Raw genomic sequence first — 14,549 nt, 5'->3', positions numbered from 1 at the left:
AAACCTGATTACAAGGTAACTGTTATTTCACAAAAGAGTGAAAGTTACTGATTCCATCACAGCAGACCCCACATTGTTGTTGTTATTATATTCAAATCCAGTTATAGAGTATTACTACTCTAATTGTGAATCTTTACTGTTCCTGTTTCAATAGGGTGCTCTTGCTAAAAGGAGCAATGGCAAAGAGAGACTTCCAGTGCAGACTTTGTTAAGATACTGCAATCTAATTGTGGGAAAGACACTTGCTCCTGAGCAGATTCGAGCTTGGGGATGTGTTGCTGTCACACCAACGAGTCTGCCGTGAGTTTCAAAGAACAAATTATACTGACTAGTTGACGACTTAAATTTAGTCTTTCACTTCCAGCGTTCACTGCGAACGCTCACACACTCAAGCAGTTTGGCCGTGTTTAAAACCACATCTGGCAGCGGTGGGATTCGAACCCACGCCCCCGAAGAGACTGGAGCCTAATTCCAGCGCCTTAGACCCCTCGGCCACGCTACCCTCGATGAAGTCATGCAGTGGTCCCTTTTCTGCCCAATTTTACGGAAGCAGAACAGCAGAGAGGACGCAGAGCTTCCTAGTAAAGCCCTTCCACTTTGGCCAAGGAGTCTACATTTGGATGTGAGCGGAAGCATGCAGTATCTCTTCGCAAGTCTGTTTGCTCAAGCAGAGAAGTCATTCTCAAGCATCCTAAAAGGACTGCCTGGCAGCGGTGGGATTCGAATCCACACCCCCGAAGAGACTGGAGCCTTAATCCAGCGCCTTAGACCGCTCGGCCACACTACCTTACAAAGCTGCTTTCCCTGAGCAGTTTCGACACCAACTTGTTTCAAGTAGCGCAACAGCTCTGGGAAATCAGTTCAATTTAGCCATGCCTAGCTGGAGCTCCTCCACAAAGAAAGAGACCTCCTTAATACCAGCTTAGGAAGCACTCCCACCTTCCTGTCAACCACAGTTCTGTCTCTATTTGAGCCCTACTCAAGGCATTTGAAGTCTTCTCCTAACGGCAGCCAGCTGCGATGCATTTAAACCTGATTACAAGGTAACTGTTATTTCACAAAAGAGTGAAAGTTACTGATTCCATCACAGCAGACCCCACATTGTTGTTGTTATTATATTCAAATCCAGTTATAGAGTATTACTACTCTAATTGTGAATCTTTACTGTTCCTGTTTCAATAGGGTGCTCTTGCTAAAAGGAGCAATGGCAAAGAGAGACTTCCAGTGCAGACTTTGTTAAGATGCTGCAATCTAATTGTGGGAAAGACACTTGCTCCTGAGCAGATTCGAGCTTGGGGATGTGTTGCTGTCACACCGAGTCTGCCGTGAGTTTCAAAGAACACATTATACTGACTAGTTGACGACTTAAATTTACTCTCTCACTTCCAGCGTTCACTGCGAACGCTCACACACTCAAGCAGTTTGGCCGTGTTTAAAACCACATCTGGCAGCGGTGGGATTCGAACCCACGCCCCCGAAGAGACTGGAGCCTAATTCCAGCGCCTTAGACCCCTCGGCCACGCTACCCTCGATGAATTCATGCAGTGGTCCCTTTTCTGCCCAATTTTACGGAAGCAGAACAGCAGAGAGGACGCAGAGCTTCCTAGTGAAGCCCTTCAACTTTGGCCAAGGAGTCTACATTTGGATGTGAGCGGAAGCATGCAGTATCTCTTCGCAAGTCTGTTTGCTCAAGCAGAGAGGTCATTCTCAAGCATCCTAAAAGGACAGCCTGGCAGCGGTGGGATTCGAACCCACGCCCCCGAAGAGACTGGAGCCTTAATCCAGCGCCTTAGACCACTCGGCCACGCTACCTTACAAAGCTGCTTTCCCTGAGCAGTTTCGACACCAACTTGTTTCAAGTAGCGCAACAGCTCTGGGAAATCAGTTCAATTTAGCCATGCCTAGCTGGAGCTCCTCCACAAAGAAAGAGACCTCCTTAATACCAGCTTAGGAGGCATTCCCACCTTCCTGTCAACCACAGTTCTGTCTCTATTTGAGCCCTACTCAAGGCATTTGAAGTCTTCTCCTAACGGCAGCCAGCTGCGATGCATTTAAACCTGATTACAAGGTAACTGTTATTTCACAAAAGAGTGAAAGTTACTGATTCCATCACAGCAGACCCCACATTGTTGTTGTTATTATATTCAAATCCAGTTATAGAGTATTACTACTCTAATTGTGAATCTTTACTGTTCCTGTTTCAATAGGGTGCTCTTGCTAAAAGGAGCAATGGCAAAGAGAGACTTCCAGTGCAGACTTTGTTAAGATGCTGCAATCTAATTGTGGGAAAGACACTTGCTCCTGAGCAGATTCGAGCTTGGGGATGTGTTGCTGTCACACTGAGTCTGCCGTGAGTTTCAAAGAACACATTATACTGACTAGTTGACGACTTAAATTTACTCTCTCACTTCCAGCGTTCACTGCGAACGCTCACACACTCAAGCAGTTTGGCCGTGTTTAAAACCACATCTGGCAGCGGTGGGATTCGAACCCACGCCCCCGAAGAGACTGGAGCCTAATTCCAGCGCCTTAGACCCCTCGGCCACGCTACCCTCGATGAAGTCATGCAGTGGTCCCTTTTCTGCCCAATTTTACGGAAGCAGAACAGCAGAGAGGACGCAGAGCTTCCTAGTAAAGCCCTTCCACTTTGGCCAAGGAGTCTACATTTGGATGTGAGCGGAAGCATGCAGTATCTCTTCGCAAGTCTGTTTGCTCAAGCAGAGAAGTCATTCTCAAGCATCCTAAAAGGACTGCCTGGCAGCGGTGGGATTCGAACCCACGCCCCCGAAGAGACTGGAGCCTTAATCCAGCGCCTTAGACCGCTCGGCCACACTACCTTACAAAGCTGCTTTCCCTGAGCAGTTTCGACACCAACTTGTTTCAAGTAGCGCAACAGCTCTGGGAAATCAGTTCAATTTAGCCATGCCTAGCTGGAGCTCCTCCACAAAGAAAGAGACCTCCTTAATACCAGCTTAGGAAGCACTCCCGCCTTCCTGTCAACCACAGTTCTGTCTCTATTTGAGCACACCTCAAGGCATTTAAAGTGTTCTCCTTACGACAGCCAGCTGCGATGCATTTAAGCACCTGATTACAAGGTAACTGTTATTTCACAAAAGAGTGAAAGTTACTGATTCCATCACAGCAGACCCCACATTGTTGTTGTTATTATATTCAAATCCAGTTATAGAGTATTACTACTCTAATTGTGAATCTTTACTGTTCCTGTTTCAATAGGGTGCTCTTGCTAAAAGGAGCAATGGCAAAGAGAGACTTCCAGTGCAGACTTTGTTAAGATGCTGCAATCTAATTGTGGGAAAGACACTTGCTCCTGAGCAGATTCGAGCTTGGGGATGTGTTGCTGTCACACCAACGAGTCTGCCGTGAGTTTCAAAGAACAAATTATACTGACTAGTTGACGACTTAAATTTACTCTTTCACTTCCAGCGTTCACTGCGAACGCTCACACACTCAAGCAGTTTGGCCGTGTTTAAAACCACATCTGGCAGCGGTGGGATTCGAACCCACGCCCCCGAAGAGATTGGAGCCTAATTCCAGCGCCTTAGACCCCTCGGCCACGCTACCCTCGATGAATTCATGCAGTGGTCCCTTTTCTGCCCAATTTTACGGAAGCAGAACAGCAGAGAGGACGCAGAGCTTCCTAGTGAAGCCCTTCAACTTTGGCCAAGGAGTCTACATTTGGATGTGAGCGGAAGCATGCAGTATCTCTTCGCAAGTCTGTTTGCTCAAGCAGAGAGGTCATTCTCAAGCATCCTAAAAGGACTGCCTGGCAGCGGTGGGATTCGAACCCACGGCCCCAAAGAGACTGGAGCCTTAATCCAGCGCCTTAGACCGCTCGGCCACGCTACCTTACAAAGCTGCTTTCCCTGAGCAGTTTCGACACCAACTTGTTTCAAGTAGCGCAACAGCTCTGGGAAATCAGTTCAATTTAGCCATGCCTAGCTGGAGCTCCTCCACAAAGAAAGAGACCTCCTTAAAGGGCCATGAAACCCCCTCGTTTCAGCAGGGTGTTTTCACACCTCCACTTTGGAAAAAGTCAGAAAAGTGGGGGTGTCCAGCTCTGTTTAGGGGGGAGTGTCGGAGGAACTAAAGTGGGAGGGTGTGGGAGTGTCTATTTGGGTACGCGCGAGTTTCAGTCAAAATACACACACAGGAGAAAGAGATGGTGTTTAACCTACATGGACATCTGTAGTGGAATTATTTGCCAAATTATTAACTGGTGGACTTTAACTGCAGTTTGGCTCTTTCATTCAGGGAATTCATTCATGTCCCTCGCGACAAACGCGATATTTGATTCGAGGATCTGCTCTAAGCGTGTATTTTTCATGCAATGTTTGATACCGCACGGCGAATGAGAGAAAAAAAACTCCGCATTTCCCGGAAACTTAGACGCACACGGCAGGTAACGTCAGAAAGCCGCGTGTGTTATTCCGGTCACAAAATGCGGTGCTAACATGTTTGCCCTCAGTGCAATAGTTAACTTAATTCGATACGAACAAACTGAATAAACAAAGAGCACTGGTCGCTCACTTACCAAATCTGTAGAGACAGGTCAATCACCAGCAACTAGAGCCGCGTCTGAAGAGAAGACTAACATCCGGAATCCGGATCTCAGCGTTTGCAGATGAGAACAGCTCTCAGGTAAACAATAATCCCCCTTAGACACGTAAGTTATTGTTGTCGCGCGTCGCGTACACTGTTAATCCACACGTGAGACTGAGCTCTCACAGAGAGAAAATGAAAACGAAACTTAACTGCAGCAAAATTTAAAAGCAACACTTCACGCTTGTTTTGCCAACACAACGTGGCGTCTCTGTGGTGTAAAGACGGTGACACTAATGAATATTAATGAAGTTGCACAATAGAGCGCGCTGATTGGTTTGAACCAAGGCTTACTCATGCATTAATGCATCACACTGTAAGACGTAATAAGGCACACTCTGGCACAGACGCCCAGTCTGCACGCTGGAATACAACGCTATTATGTCATGGCCGTGACGCAGCTTCAAAAATTCGTTTCAAACAGGAAGTACGAATTTGCTTGAAATAACGCAAAAACAACCAATTTACACTTTTTAGTGAAATATAGGTGTCCTAATAGTGTTTTTAGCAGTGTGGGACACATATACGACTGTCAATAGCTCAAAAAATGTGTTTTGGTGTTTCGTGACCCTTTAATACCAGCTTAGGAAGCACTCCCACCTTCCTGTCAACCACAGTTCTGTCTCTATTTGAGCCCTACTCAAGGCATTTGAAGTCTTCTCCTAACGGCAGCCAGCTGCGATGCATTTAAACCTGATTACAAGGTAACTGTTATTTCACAAAAGAGTGACAGTTACTGATTCCATCACAGCAGACCCCACATTGTTGTTGTTATTATATTCAAATCCAGTTATAGAGTATTACTACTCTAATTGTGAATCTTTACTGTTCCTGTTTCAATAGGGTGCTCTTGCTAAAAGGAGCAATGGCAAAGAGAGACTTCCAGTGCAGACTTTGTTAAGATGCTGCAATCTAATTGTGGGAAAGACACTTGCTCCTGAGCAGATTCGAGCTTGGGGATGTGTTGCTGTCACACCAACGAGTCTGCCGTGAGTTTCAAAGAACACATTATACTGACTAGTTGACGACTTAAATTTACTCTGTCACTTCCAGCGTTCACTGCGAACGCTCACACACTCAAGCAGTTTGGTCGTGTTTAAAACCACATCTGGCAGCGGTGGGATTCGAACCCACGCCCCCGAAGAGACTGGAGTCTAAATCCAGCGCCTTAGACCCCTCGGCCACGCTACCCTCGATGAATTCATGCAGTGGTCCCTTTTCTGCCCAATTTTACCGAAGCAGAACAGCAGAGAGGACGCAGAGCTTCCTAGTGAAGCCCTTCAACTTTGGCCAAGGAGTCTACATTTGGATGTGAGCGGAAGCATGCAGTATCTCTTCGCAAGTCTGTTTGCTCAAGCAGAGAGGTCATTCTCAAGCATCCTAAAAGGACTGCCTGGCAGCGGTGGGATTCGAACCCACGACACCGAAGAGACTGGAGCCTTAATCCAGCGCCTTAGACCGCTCGGCCACGCTACCTTACAAAGCTGCTTTCCCTGAGCAGTTTCGACACCAACTTGTTTCAAGTAGCGCAACAGCTCTGGGAAATCAGTTCAATTTAGCCATGCCTAGCTGGAGCTCCTCCACAAAGAAAGAGACCTCCTTAATACCAGCTTAGGAAGCACTCCCACCTTCCTGTCAACCACAGTTCTGTCTCTATTTGAGCCCTACTCAAGGCATTTGAAGTCTTCTCCTAACGGCAGCCAGCTGCGATGCATTTAAACCTGATTACAAGGTAACTGTTATTTCACAAAAGAGTGAAAGTTACTGATTCCATCAAAGCAGACCCCACATTGTTGTTGTTATTATATTCAAATCCAGTTATAGAGTATTACTACTCTAATTGTGAATCTTTACTGTTCCTGTTTCAATAGGGTGCTCTTGCTAAAAGGAGCAATGGCAAAGAGAGACTTCCAGTGCAGACTTTGTTAAGATGCTGCAATCTAATTGTGGGAAAGACACTTGCTCCTGAGCAGATTCGAGCTTGGGGATGTGTTGCTGTCACACCGAGTCTGCCGTGAGTTTCAAAGAACACATTATACTGACTAGTTGACGACTTAAATTTACTCTGTCACTTCCAGCGTTCACTGCGAACGCTCACACACTCAAGCAGTTTGGCCGTGTTTAAAACCAAATCTGGCAGCGGATTCAACCCACGCCCCCGAAGAGACTGGAGCCTAAATCCAGCGCCTTAGACCCCTCGGCCACGCTACCCTCGATGAATTCATGCAGTGGTCCCTTTTCTGCCCAATTTTTACGGAAGCAGAACAGCAGAGAGGACGCAGAGCTTCCTAGTGAAGCCCTTCAACTTTGGCCAAGGAGTCTACATTTGGATGTGAGCGGAAGCATGCAGTATCTCTTCGCAAGTCTGTTTGCTCAAGCAGAGAGGTCATTCTCAAGCATCCTAAAAGGTCTGCCTGGCAGCGGTGGGATTCGAACCCACGCCCCCGAAGAGACTGGAGCCTTAATCCAGCGCCTTAGACCGCTCGGCCACGCTACCTTTCAAAGCTGCTTTCCCTGAGCAGTTTCGACACCAACTTGTTTCAAGTAGCACAACAGCACTGGGAAATCAATTCAATTTAGCCATGCCTTGCTGGAGCTCCTCCACAAAGAAAAAGAGCTCCTTAATACCAGCTTAGGAAGCACTCCCACCTTCCTGTCAACCACAGTTCTGTCTCTATTTGAGCCCTACTCAAGGCATTTGAAGTCTTCTCCTAACGGCAGCCAGCTGCAATGCATTTAAACCTGATTACAAGGTAACTGTTATTTCACAAAAGAGTGAAAGTTACTGATTCCATCACAGCAGACACCACATTGTTGTTGTTATTATATTCAAATCCAGTTATAGAGTATTACTACTCTAATTGTGAATCTTTACTGTTCCTGTTTCAATAGGGTGCTCTTGCTAAAAGGAGCAATGGCAAAGAGAGACTTCCAGTGCAGACTTTGTTAAGATGCTGCAATCTAATCGTGGGAAAGACACTTGCTCCTGAGCAGATTCGAGCTTTTTTTTTTTTTTTTCTTTATTAAAAAATACATCATCAACAATCTTGACATTTATACATACAAATATTTAAAAGATAAAATATTTAAAAATCTCCAGGTAAGAAAACTTCAAAACCAGTCCAAGTTTGTACAATATATGGATTATTTTTTGTAATACATTTTTCAAAAATGTCCATCTTTTCATACATTTTGCAATAGTCATATATAACCATTATTTCCTCAGTCACAATCTGTTTATACAACAAAACCAATGGAATTTCTTTTTTCTTTTGTTTCATAATATTTCTTCTTTTCCATATTGTAAATCTTGCAAGAGTCAACATATAATTAAGAGCAAACTTATTTTTTGTTTTCCCATTAAAACCAAATAAAAACAGTGTATCCCATTCTTCTAAAATAATGTTTTCATCATACAGAAAATTACACACCATTGTTTTCAACATCTTCATAAAATCACTCAACTTTTTACAATTTAAAATAGGTGTAACACACCTTCCTTTTTTTCCAAACACACTTTACACAAATCATCTTGTGATACCCCAATCTTTTTAAAGATGATCTCTGTCATTATGCAGTTGTGTCTTAACATAAAATCAAAGTTTTCCAATGCTGGACTTTTTAAAATTGATCTTACATTTTTCCATATGTTTGAAGTATCAAAGTTTTCAAATAACTTTTCCCAAAATTCTCTTGATTTAGGTTTTTTAAACACAGTGTTACACAAACATGTATAAAACATCTTGATAGGACAATCATTGATACTAATTTTATCTTCATCCATTTTTAAAAAAACTTTTATTTTTCTATTTTCAGTTTCTTTTTCATTCTCTTCAATAGTTTTGATCCAGTGATCTGGTAATGCTAATCTTGACTTCTTGTATTGATCTTCAATTTTTTCTTTATCATCTACATCATCTATTTCCTCCAGTGTATCTATTATTGCTTGAGTCGGTAAAAACCCAGGTTTTATTTCATATAAAATGTCTTTTACTTGTCTAAAACCCACTGCATACCAGTTCTCATAAAACATTTGCTTTTTGCTTTTATTGTTCTAATTTAAAAATAGGGGTTGCTGTAAATAAAGTTTTCTCCCTTCAATCTCAGTTTGTATATTATTATAAAAGCATTTCCATGTTCTCAACAACTCTTTATAAAACTCAGGAATATTTTCTATCATGCGGTCTTTAAATGCCATCCATAAGAAATCATCTCTTATTTGTCCACATTTATTAATAAAATAACTCATTATGCTTTTCCATGGAATATTGTCTTCTTTTAAAAACTTTTTTAATGTTTTAATTCTCATGCTTTTCATTCTTATCCATGGATCTATAAGTCCTAGTCCTCCCTCATCCACCTTTCCAATGATAGTGTTATATGCAATTTTAGATGGTTTATCATCCCATAAAAACTTTAAAATCATAGTTTTTATTTTCTTATACACCCACGTAGGTAGACTAACAACACTTAAAACATACCACATCTTAGATAGAAAAAGAGAATTTAATACCAGTACTTTTCCTTTTAAAAACAACACTCTCTGTTTCCAAAAACATAATCTTTTTTCCATTTTATTTATAAGTTCATCCCAAATTATTTCTCTAGTTTTAATTTCATCATATCCCAGTGTAATGCCTAAGATCTTTATGTAATTTTTTTGTTCTTTATATTCCCAATTTCCTTGTGGAACGTCTACTTTTCCCATCTTCATATATTCAGTTTTTTCTTTATTTACTTTTGCTCCCGATCCTCGACAATATTTATCAAATATTTCCATAGCTTTTCCAACACTTTTAAAATCTTTTAAAAATAGAGTGGTATCATCAGCATACTGAAAAATCTTCTGTTCTGTTCTATTGATTTCTATTTTAAACCCTTTAATTTCCTTTTCTCCATTTATAGCTAAGCCTAATGGTTCAGCAACTAATGTGTATAATAACGCTGATAAAGGACATCCTTGTCTTATAGATCTAGAAATCTCAATGTAGTCGGTTAAAAATCCATTTATTTTAAAACAACTAAAAATATCTGTATAAAAACATTTTATCCACTTAATAAAATTCTCACCAAAGCCAAATTTCTGTATTATGTCAAATAAATAGCTATGCTCAACTCTATCAAAAGCCTTTTCTAGATCTATGCTGAATAAAAATCCTTCATCATTTTTTTATTTTATGTACCAGATTAAATCTCTGATGCTTGTTACTGTGTCTGCTATATCTCTACCTATAACACCATAAGCCTGGTTAGTAGTAATAACAGTGGGAACTACCTTTTTAAGTCTGTTTGCTAAAATCTTTGCTAATATTTTATAATCTGTATTAAGCATACTTAAAGGTCTATAATTTTGCAAATCATCTTTATCACCTTTATTTTTATAAATTATTTTAATCATTCCTTTCTTCATACTCTCACTCAACTGTCCTTTTTTAAAAATAGCAATAAAAAGATCTTTTAAAATTGGAATTAAAACATCTTTAAAAGTCTTATAAAATTCGGATGACAAACCATCTAAACCAGGGCTTTTCCCATTACTTAATTGTGTTATAGCTTCATTGACCTCATCTTCAGTTATATCACTATCACACAGTTTTTTATCCTCTTCACTTTAACCTTTATTTGATTTAATAAAAAATCCTTATCTTCTTCATGAACTCCTTTTGCTTTAAACAAAGTTTTATAGAAATCTTTAACGATTCTTAAAATACTTTCTTTATCTTTGACAGTTTTCTCTTTTGTTGAGACATTCTTTATCAAATCTGCTTTTTGTCGTGTTTTTTCTAGATCATAAAAGAACTTTGTACTTCTTTCTCCTTCCACTGTATTTTTCATCTTACTTCTTATTCTAGCTCCCATACATTTTTCCTCTTCTAGTTTTTTCAGTTTCTCTTCTAATATCACTATTCTCCTAATATCCATATTTCCTTCTGTTATCTTTTCCATTTCATTCTCCCATTCTTTGTTTAATTGTCTTTCTTTAGCTCTTTTGGCTTTCTGCATTTTCTTTGAACATTCTATTGAAAATCTTTTGGCCTCTAATTTTACATTGTCCCACCACACACTTATTTCTTCCTCATATAACTCATCATTTACACTATTAATAATAATGTTTTCCATTTCAATTTTATAAAAATCATTCTTTAAAAGCTCTGTATTAAACACCCATACACCTGGTCCTCTTTCAACTCCACTGAAATCCATCATTACATACAGAAAATCATGGTCACTACAGCTAAAAATCTTGTAAAAAATATTTGAAATAAAAGATTCTAAATTTCTTGTACATAAAACATAGTCTAATCTGCTTTGTTTTAAAACTGTATTCACCCACTGCCTTCTTGAGTATTCTTTTTTGGCTCTATTTCTCTCTCTCCATACATCTACATATTTATGTTTTTCAATCATATTTTTCAGTTCTCTTCTTCCAACATCTGCTCTATACACCATATGATCATCTACATCTATTCTTTCTAAAACAGTATTAAAATCTCCTAAAACAATAACATTATTCCATCCACTCATTAAAACACTTAGATCTTTAAAAAAAGTAACTCTTTCCAAGTCTTCATTTGGAGCATGTATGTTACATATTGTTATTTCTTCATCCTTATTCATAATTTTAATAGTTAAAATCCTTCCATAATTATCTTTAAATAAAACATCAAATGTATATCCTATTCCCCTTCTAATTAATATTGCCATGCCTTTTTTCTTATTTGGGTCATTATTATACAATATTTCCCCATCCCAACATTTTTTTAAATCATTAACAATGTTTTCATTCCATCCAGTCTCTTGTATACATATAACATCACATTTTTCTGTTAAAGCAATTACATTTTCAAACTTCACTTTGGATGACAGCCCTCTTACATTAATTGAAACCAAACATAAGTTGTTCATTAGAAATATAAAAGAAAACAAGCCATCCAAACACAAGAAAATCCAAATGAAACAAATCATCAATCATTTGTGGTCTTTTTTATGATCTAAAATCTTAGATCAGTTCTGTCAGTTTTTAGTTTTGCTTTTGCTTCCTTTCGTAATTTCTGTTTCTTAAGCACTTGCTGAATATTTAATTGTACAGTTTTTCTGCGTCTTCTGTTTATGCTGTCTATTGTTCTGTCTTTAGTCCCAATATTTATTTCTTCATTATCATCATCATCGCTTACCTCTTCCTTAATTCTGCTTTCTGTATTTTCACCTGCTGCTCCTTGTTCTTCTTCCATGTCCTGTCCATCGTCTTTCATTAGATGTTGTGTCTCAGTCTCTGCTGTATCTCCTTCATCCTCTTCACTCATGGCCTGCTCCTCTTCTTGTTCATTCAAATCATCCGGTGGTAATTCCTGTACTTCCTCTTCCCGTTCTTCATTGCTTGATTTCTCCATTTGTTTATTTGTTTCCATAACTCCAGTCTCTTCCTCATCCGATTCACATCTGCACCACAATATTGTCTTTTTGCAGCCTTGGCACCGTGGGGCTTTACAGTCCCGCGCAAAATGCCCCTGCTCCAGACATTCTCTACACACAAATTGTGGGCAGTCTTTTTTTTCATGCTCAGCACTTCCACATAATCTGCATGTTTTTATCTGCTGATCATGTATGACTCTAAAATATTTTGGTCCTTCCTCTGTATCAAACTTTACATTGTAAGGAAGACTCATAACTTCTTTTGGAAATTTCCATAAACCTTGTTCCATCAGCCACAGTTGTTCCTGGATGATATCTTCTTCTCAGTGGGAGAATTGGAGAAACTCCCCAGTCCACCAGCTTTTGGATGATTTCACTATCTTGAATATACACAGCAAATTCATTGGTGTTAAATTTCAAGTGTTGTGGTAATTCAGAGTAAAGTGTTAAAATTCTAGAGTTAGATAAAGGTAAAATAACCCTCTCGGCGTTAGAAGCTGATTTGCCTCCTTGTCATACAGAGTAACAGGTATCTTCCTTTGTAGAAAACCCCTGTTTTTAAGAAACTAATCAGAGTGTCTGATCTCGCCACACCCTCATTCACCTGGCCCTTAAACTAGTCAATTAGTTCAGTCCACTGGACAGAGTGAATGACCACAAATAAGTGAATTCAGACACCTGCTGTTGAACACCTGCTGTTAACAAGCACAATCACTGAAGGAATAAGAAATTGAAGGAAGAAATAAAACTACAGACACAGCCTCACACCAAACCAACTGAATTAAAACAGAGGATTAAACAACTCAATTAAATAACAGCATTAGCAGCTTCACTGATTACAGTTAGACTTCATTTCTGTAAGAATATTTGACAATGAACAGAGGTTTATATATTTTTTATTAAAAATATTTAATTTGAACTCACCATCATGGAGATCAGCAAATGTTTCTCTGACTGTTATAGCTATGTTTCTAAAACGCATCAGTTATAGCGATGTGAAAGCTGATGTGCTGAGGAAGATTCAGACACTGAGTGTAGAGTTATGACCGACCTGATGAGCAGAAAGACTGAACTCAAGCTCTCTGTTCAAGACTGGCTGTGTATTCTGGAACCTTCTCGCACACACACACGCACACACACACACACACTGCTTTTACCACAACACTATTTTTTTATTAACAAGAACCAGCATGTAGTTTTCTTACACAACAAAATCAACAGAGGAGAGGGTATATGATTATTAAATTACATACAAATATATTACACACATTTTTCTAATTTTAGTTATCACCAAGAGTTATTAAGTGCGCTTTTACTACAGGAAATGCACATAAACACACATTTTTATGCACATATGTTACAGGAAGATCGTATGTTGACTGTTTTACTTGCTTTCTATTTTTAGACTTAGAAATCACTTTTATATTCATTTGAATCTCTTTTTCTAGCATCATGAAGAGAGGTTTTGCTTTTCCTAAACTTGTATTTATGTATGTGAAGTTTACATAATATTATAATAAAGTTTATACTATAACCAGCATCTTTTAAAGAGCGATGCTCAACATAAAAACCCAAAATCACATGTTCATAATATAAGGAAAATGATGTTAAAATTTAATGAGCAATAAAAGCTTCAACATTAATCCAAAAAAGTGGAGTATATTGGCAAAAACAGAATCAATGTAAAAATAACTTCATTAAAGCTTTCACAAAAACAGCATTCAGACTCAATATCAGTTTTACACAGACATTTTTTTAATGGTATAAACTTTATGAAGTCAGAAGCTTAAATCCAGAGAAACAGATACTGATTGAGGTCTGGTCAGGTTTAGGAGGACAAACAGAAAGTGCTGATGTACATACACTGCTTTTGTACAGCATGTGTAGACCAGCAGGTATTGCCCCAGTCACTATCGTAAACTCCTGTAATGGAGGAATTGTGTATCTTGTGATAAATTCTGTAAGTGTAAATAATGTTCCTTCATTATCAAATAATTGATTCACTAATATTAGTCTGTTGTTATATCGACTGTGAAACAATATATATGTTTTTGCATGACAAAGAACACTAGAAACTAAAAAAAACAATATACAATTGCAAAGAACACTAGACACAAAAAAAAAAACAATAGTCTTCTCACTACATCTAAAAGTGTCTCCACAGATTGTGGTTTAGTCGTTCACAAGCATTAAAAAGAATAAAATATTATTTTAATAATGAAGAATATCTTGATAAGGAAAATATCATAAGTGTTACTATAAACCCTAAATGAACCCAGTTTACCTCTGCACACGACATCCGTGCATTTAAATAATATATTCAGATTCATTTATTGTGTTTTTTACAAAACTATTTTATCTTATCAAGAGGGATAAATAATCAAAAAGATGAATAATCATGAATCTTGTTCTCCTGCAGATCTAAATATCAAGGATAAATCATATATAATAACATTTATATTAGAAAAAGCCTTTTTGCATATTTGTTTTCTTCCCACAGCAATAGTTTAATGAAA

The 14,549-nt window shown here is 38.9% G+C and overlaps 1 protein-coding gene and 10 non-coding genes across 11 annotated transcripts in view; 1 reads left to right on the top strand and 10 right to left on the bottom strand.

Moving 5' to 3' along the window:
- LOC147845203 (uncharacterized) overlaps positions 1-14,549 on the top strand; it is a 449,333-nt gene that overhangs the window by 240,708 nt on the left and 194,076 nt on the right. The window lies entirely within an intron of this gene.
- trnal-uag (transfer RNA leucine (anticodon UAG)) lies at positions 421-502 on the bottom strand. The gene has a single exon. It is a non-coding gene; the product is annotated as a tRNA-Leu (tRNA).
- On the bottom strand, positions 1,446-1,527 carry trnal-uag (transfer RNA leucine (anticodon UAG)). The gene has a single exon. It is a non-coding gene; the product is annotated as a tRNA-Leu (tRNA).
- On the bottom strand, positions 1,731-1,812 carry trnal-aag (transfer RNA leucine (anticodon AAG)). The gene has a single exon. It is a non-coding gene; the product is annotated as a tRNA-Leu (tRNA).
- On the bottom strand, positions 2,471-2,552 carry trnal-uag (transfer RNA leucine (anticodon UAG)). The gene has a single exon. It is a non-coding gene; the product is annotated as a tRNA-Leu (tRNA).
- Positions 2,756-2,837, bottom strand: trnal-aag (transfer RNA leucine (anticodon AAG)). The gene has a single exon. It is a non-coding gene; the product is annotated as a tRNA-Leu (tRNA).
- On the bottom strand, positions 3,501-3,582 carry trnal-uag (transfer RNA leucine (anticodon UAG)). The gene has a single exon. It is a non-coding gene; the product is annotated as a tRNA-Leu (tRNA).
- Positions 3,786-3,867, bottom strand: trnal-aag (transfer RNA leucine (anticodon AAG)). The gene has a single exon. It is a non-coding gene; the product is annotated as a tRNA-Leu (tRNA).
- On the bottom strand, positions 5,730-5,811 carry trnal-uag (transfer RNA leucine (anticodon UAG)). The gene has a single exon. It is a non-coding gene; the product is annotated as a tRNA-Leu (tRNA).
- trnal-aag (transfer RNA leucine (anticodon AAG)) lies at positions 6,015-6,096 on the bottom strand. The gene has a single exon. It is a non-coding gene; the product is annotated as a tRNA-Leu (tRNA).
- On the bottom strand, positions 7,036-7,117 carry trnal-aag (transfer RNA leucine (anticodon AAG)). The gene has a single exon. It is a non-coding gene; the product is annotated as a tRNA-Leu (tRNA).

The sequence above is a fragment of the Danio rerio genome, chromosome 4 (assembly GCF_052040795.2).
Source record: "Danio rerio strain M-AB ecotype USA chromosome 4, GRCz13ab, whole genome shotgun sequence".
In the NCBI taxonomy this organism is placed as follows: domain Eukaryota; kingdom Metazoa; phylum Chordata; class Actinopteri; order Cypriniformes; family Danionidae; genus Danio; species Danio rerio.
The sequence above is the reverse complement of the archived record's forward strand: the minus strand, read 5'-3'. Positions and strand labels throughout refer to the sequence as shown.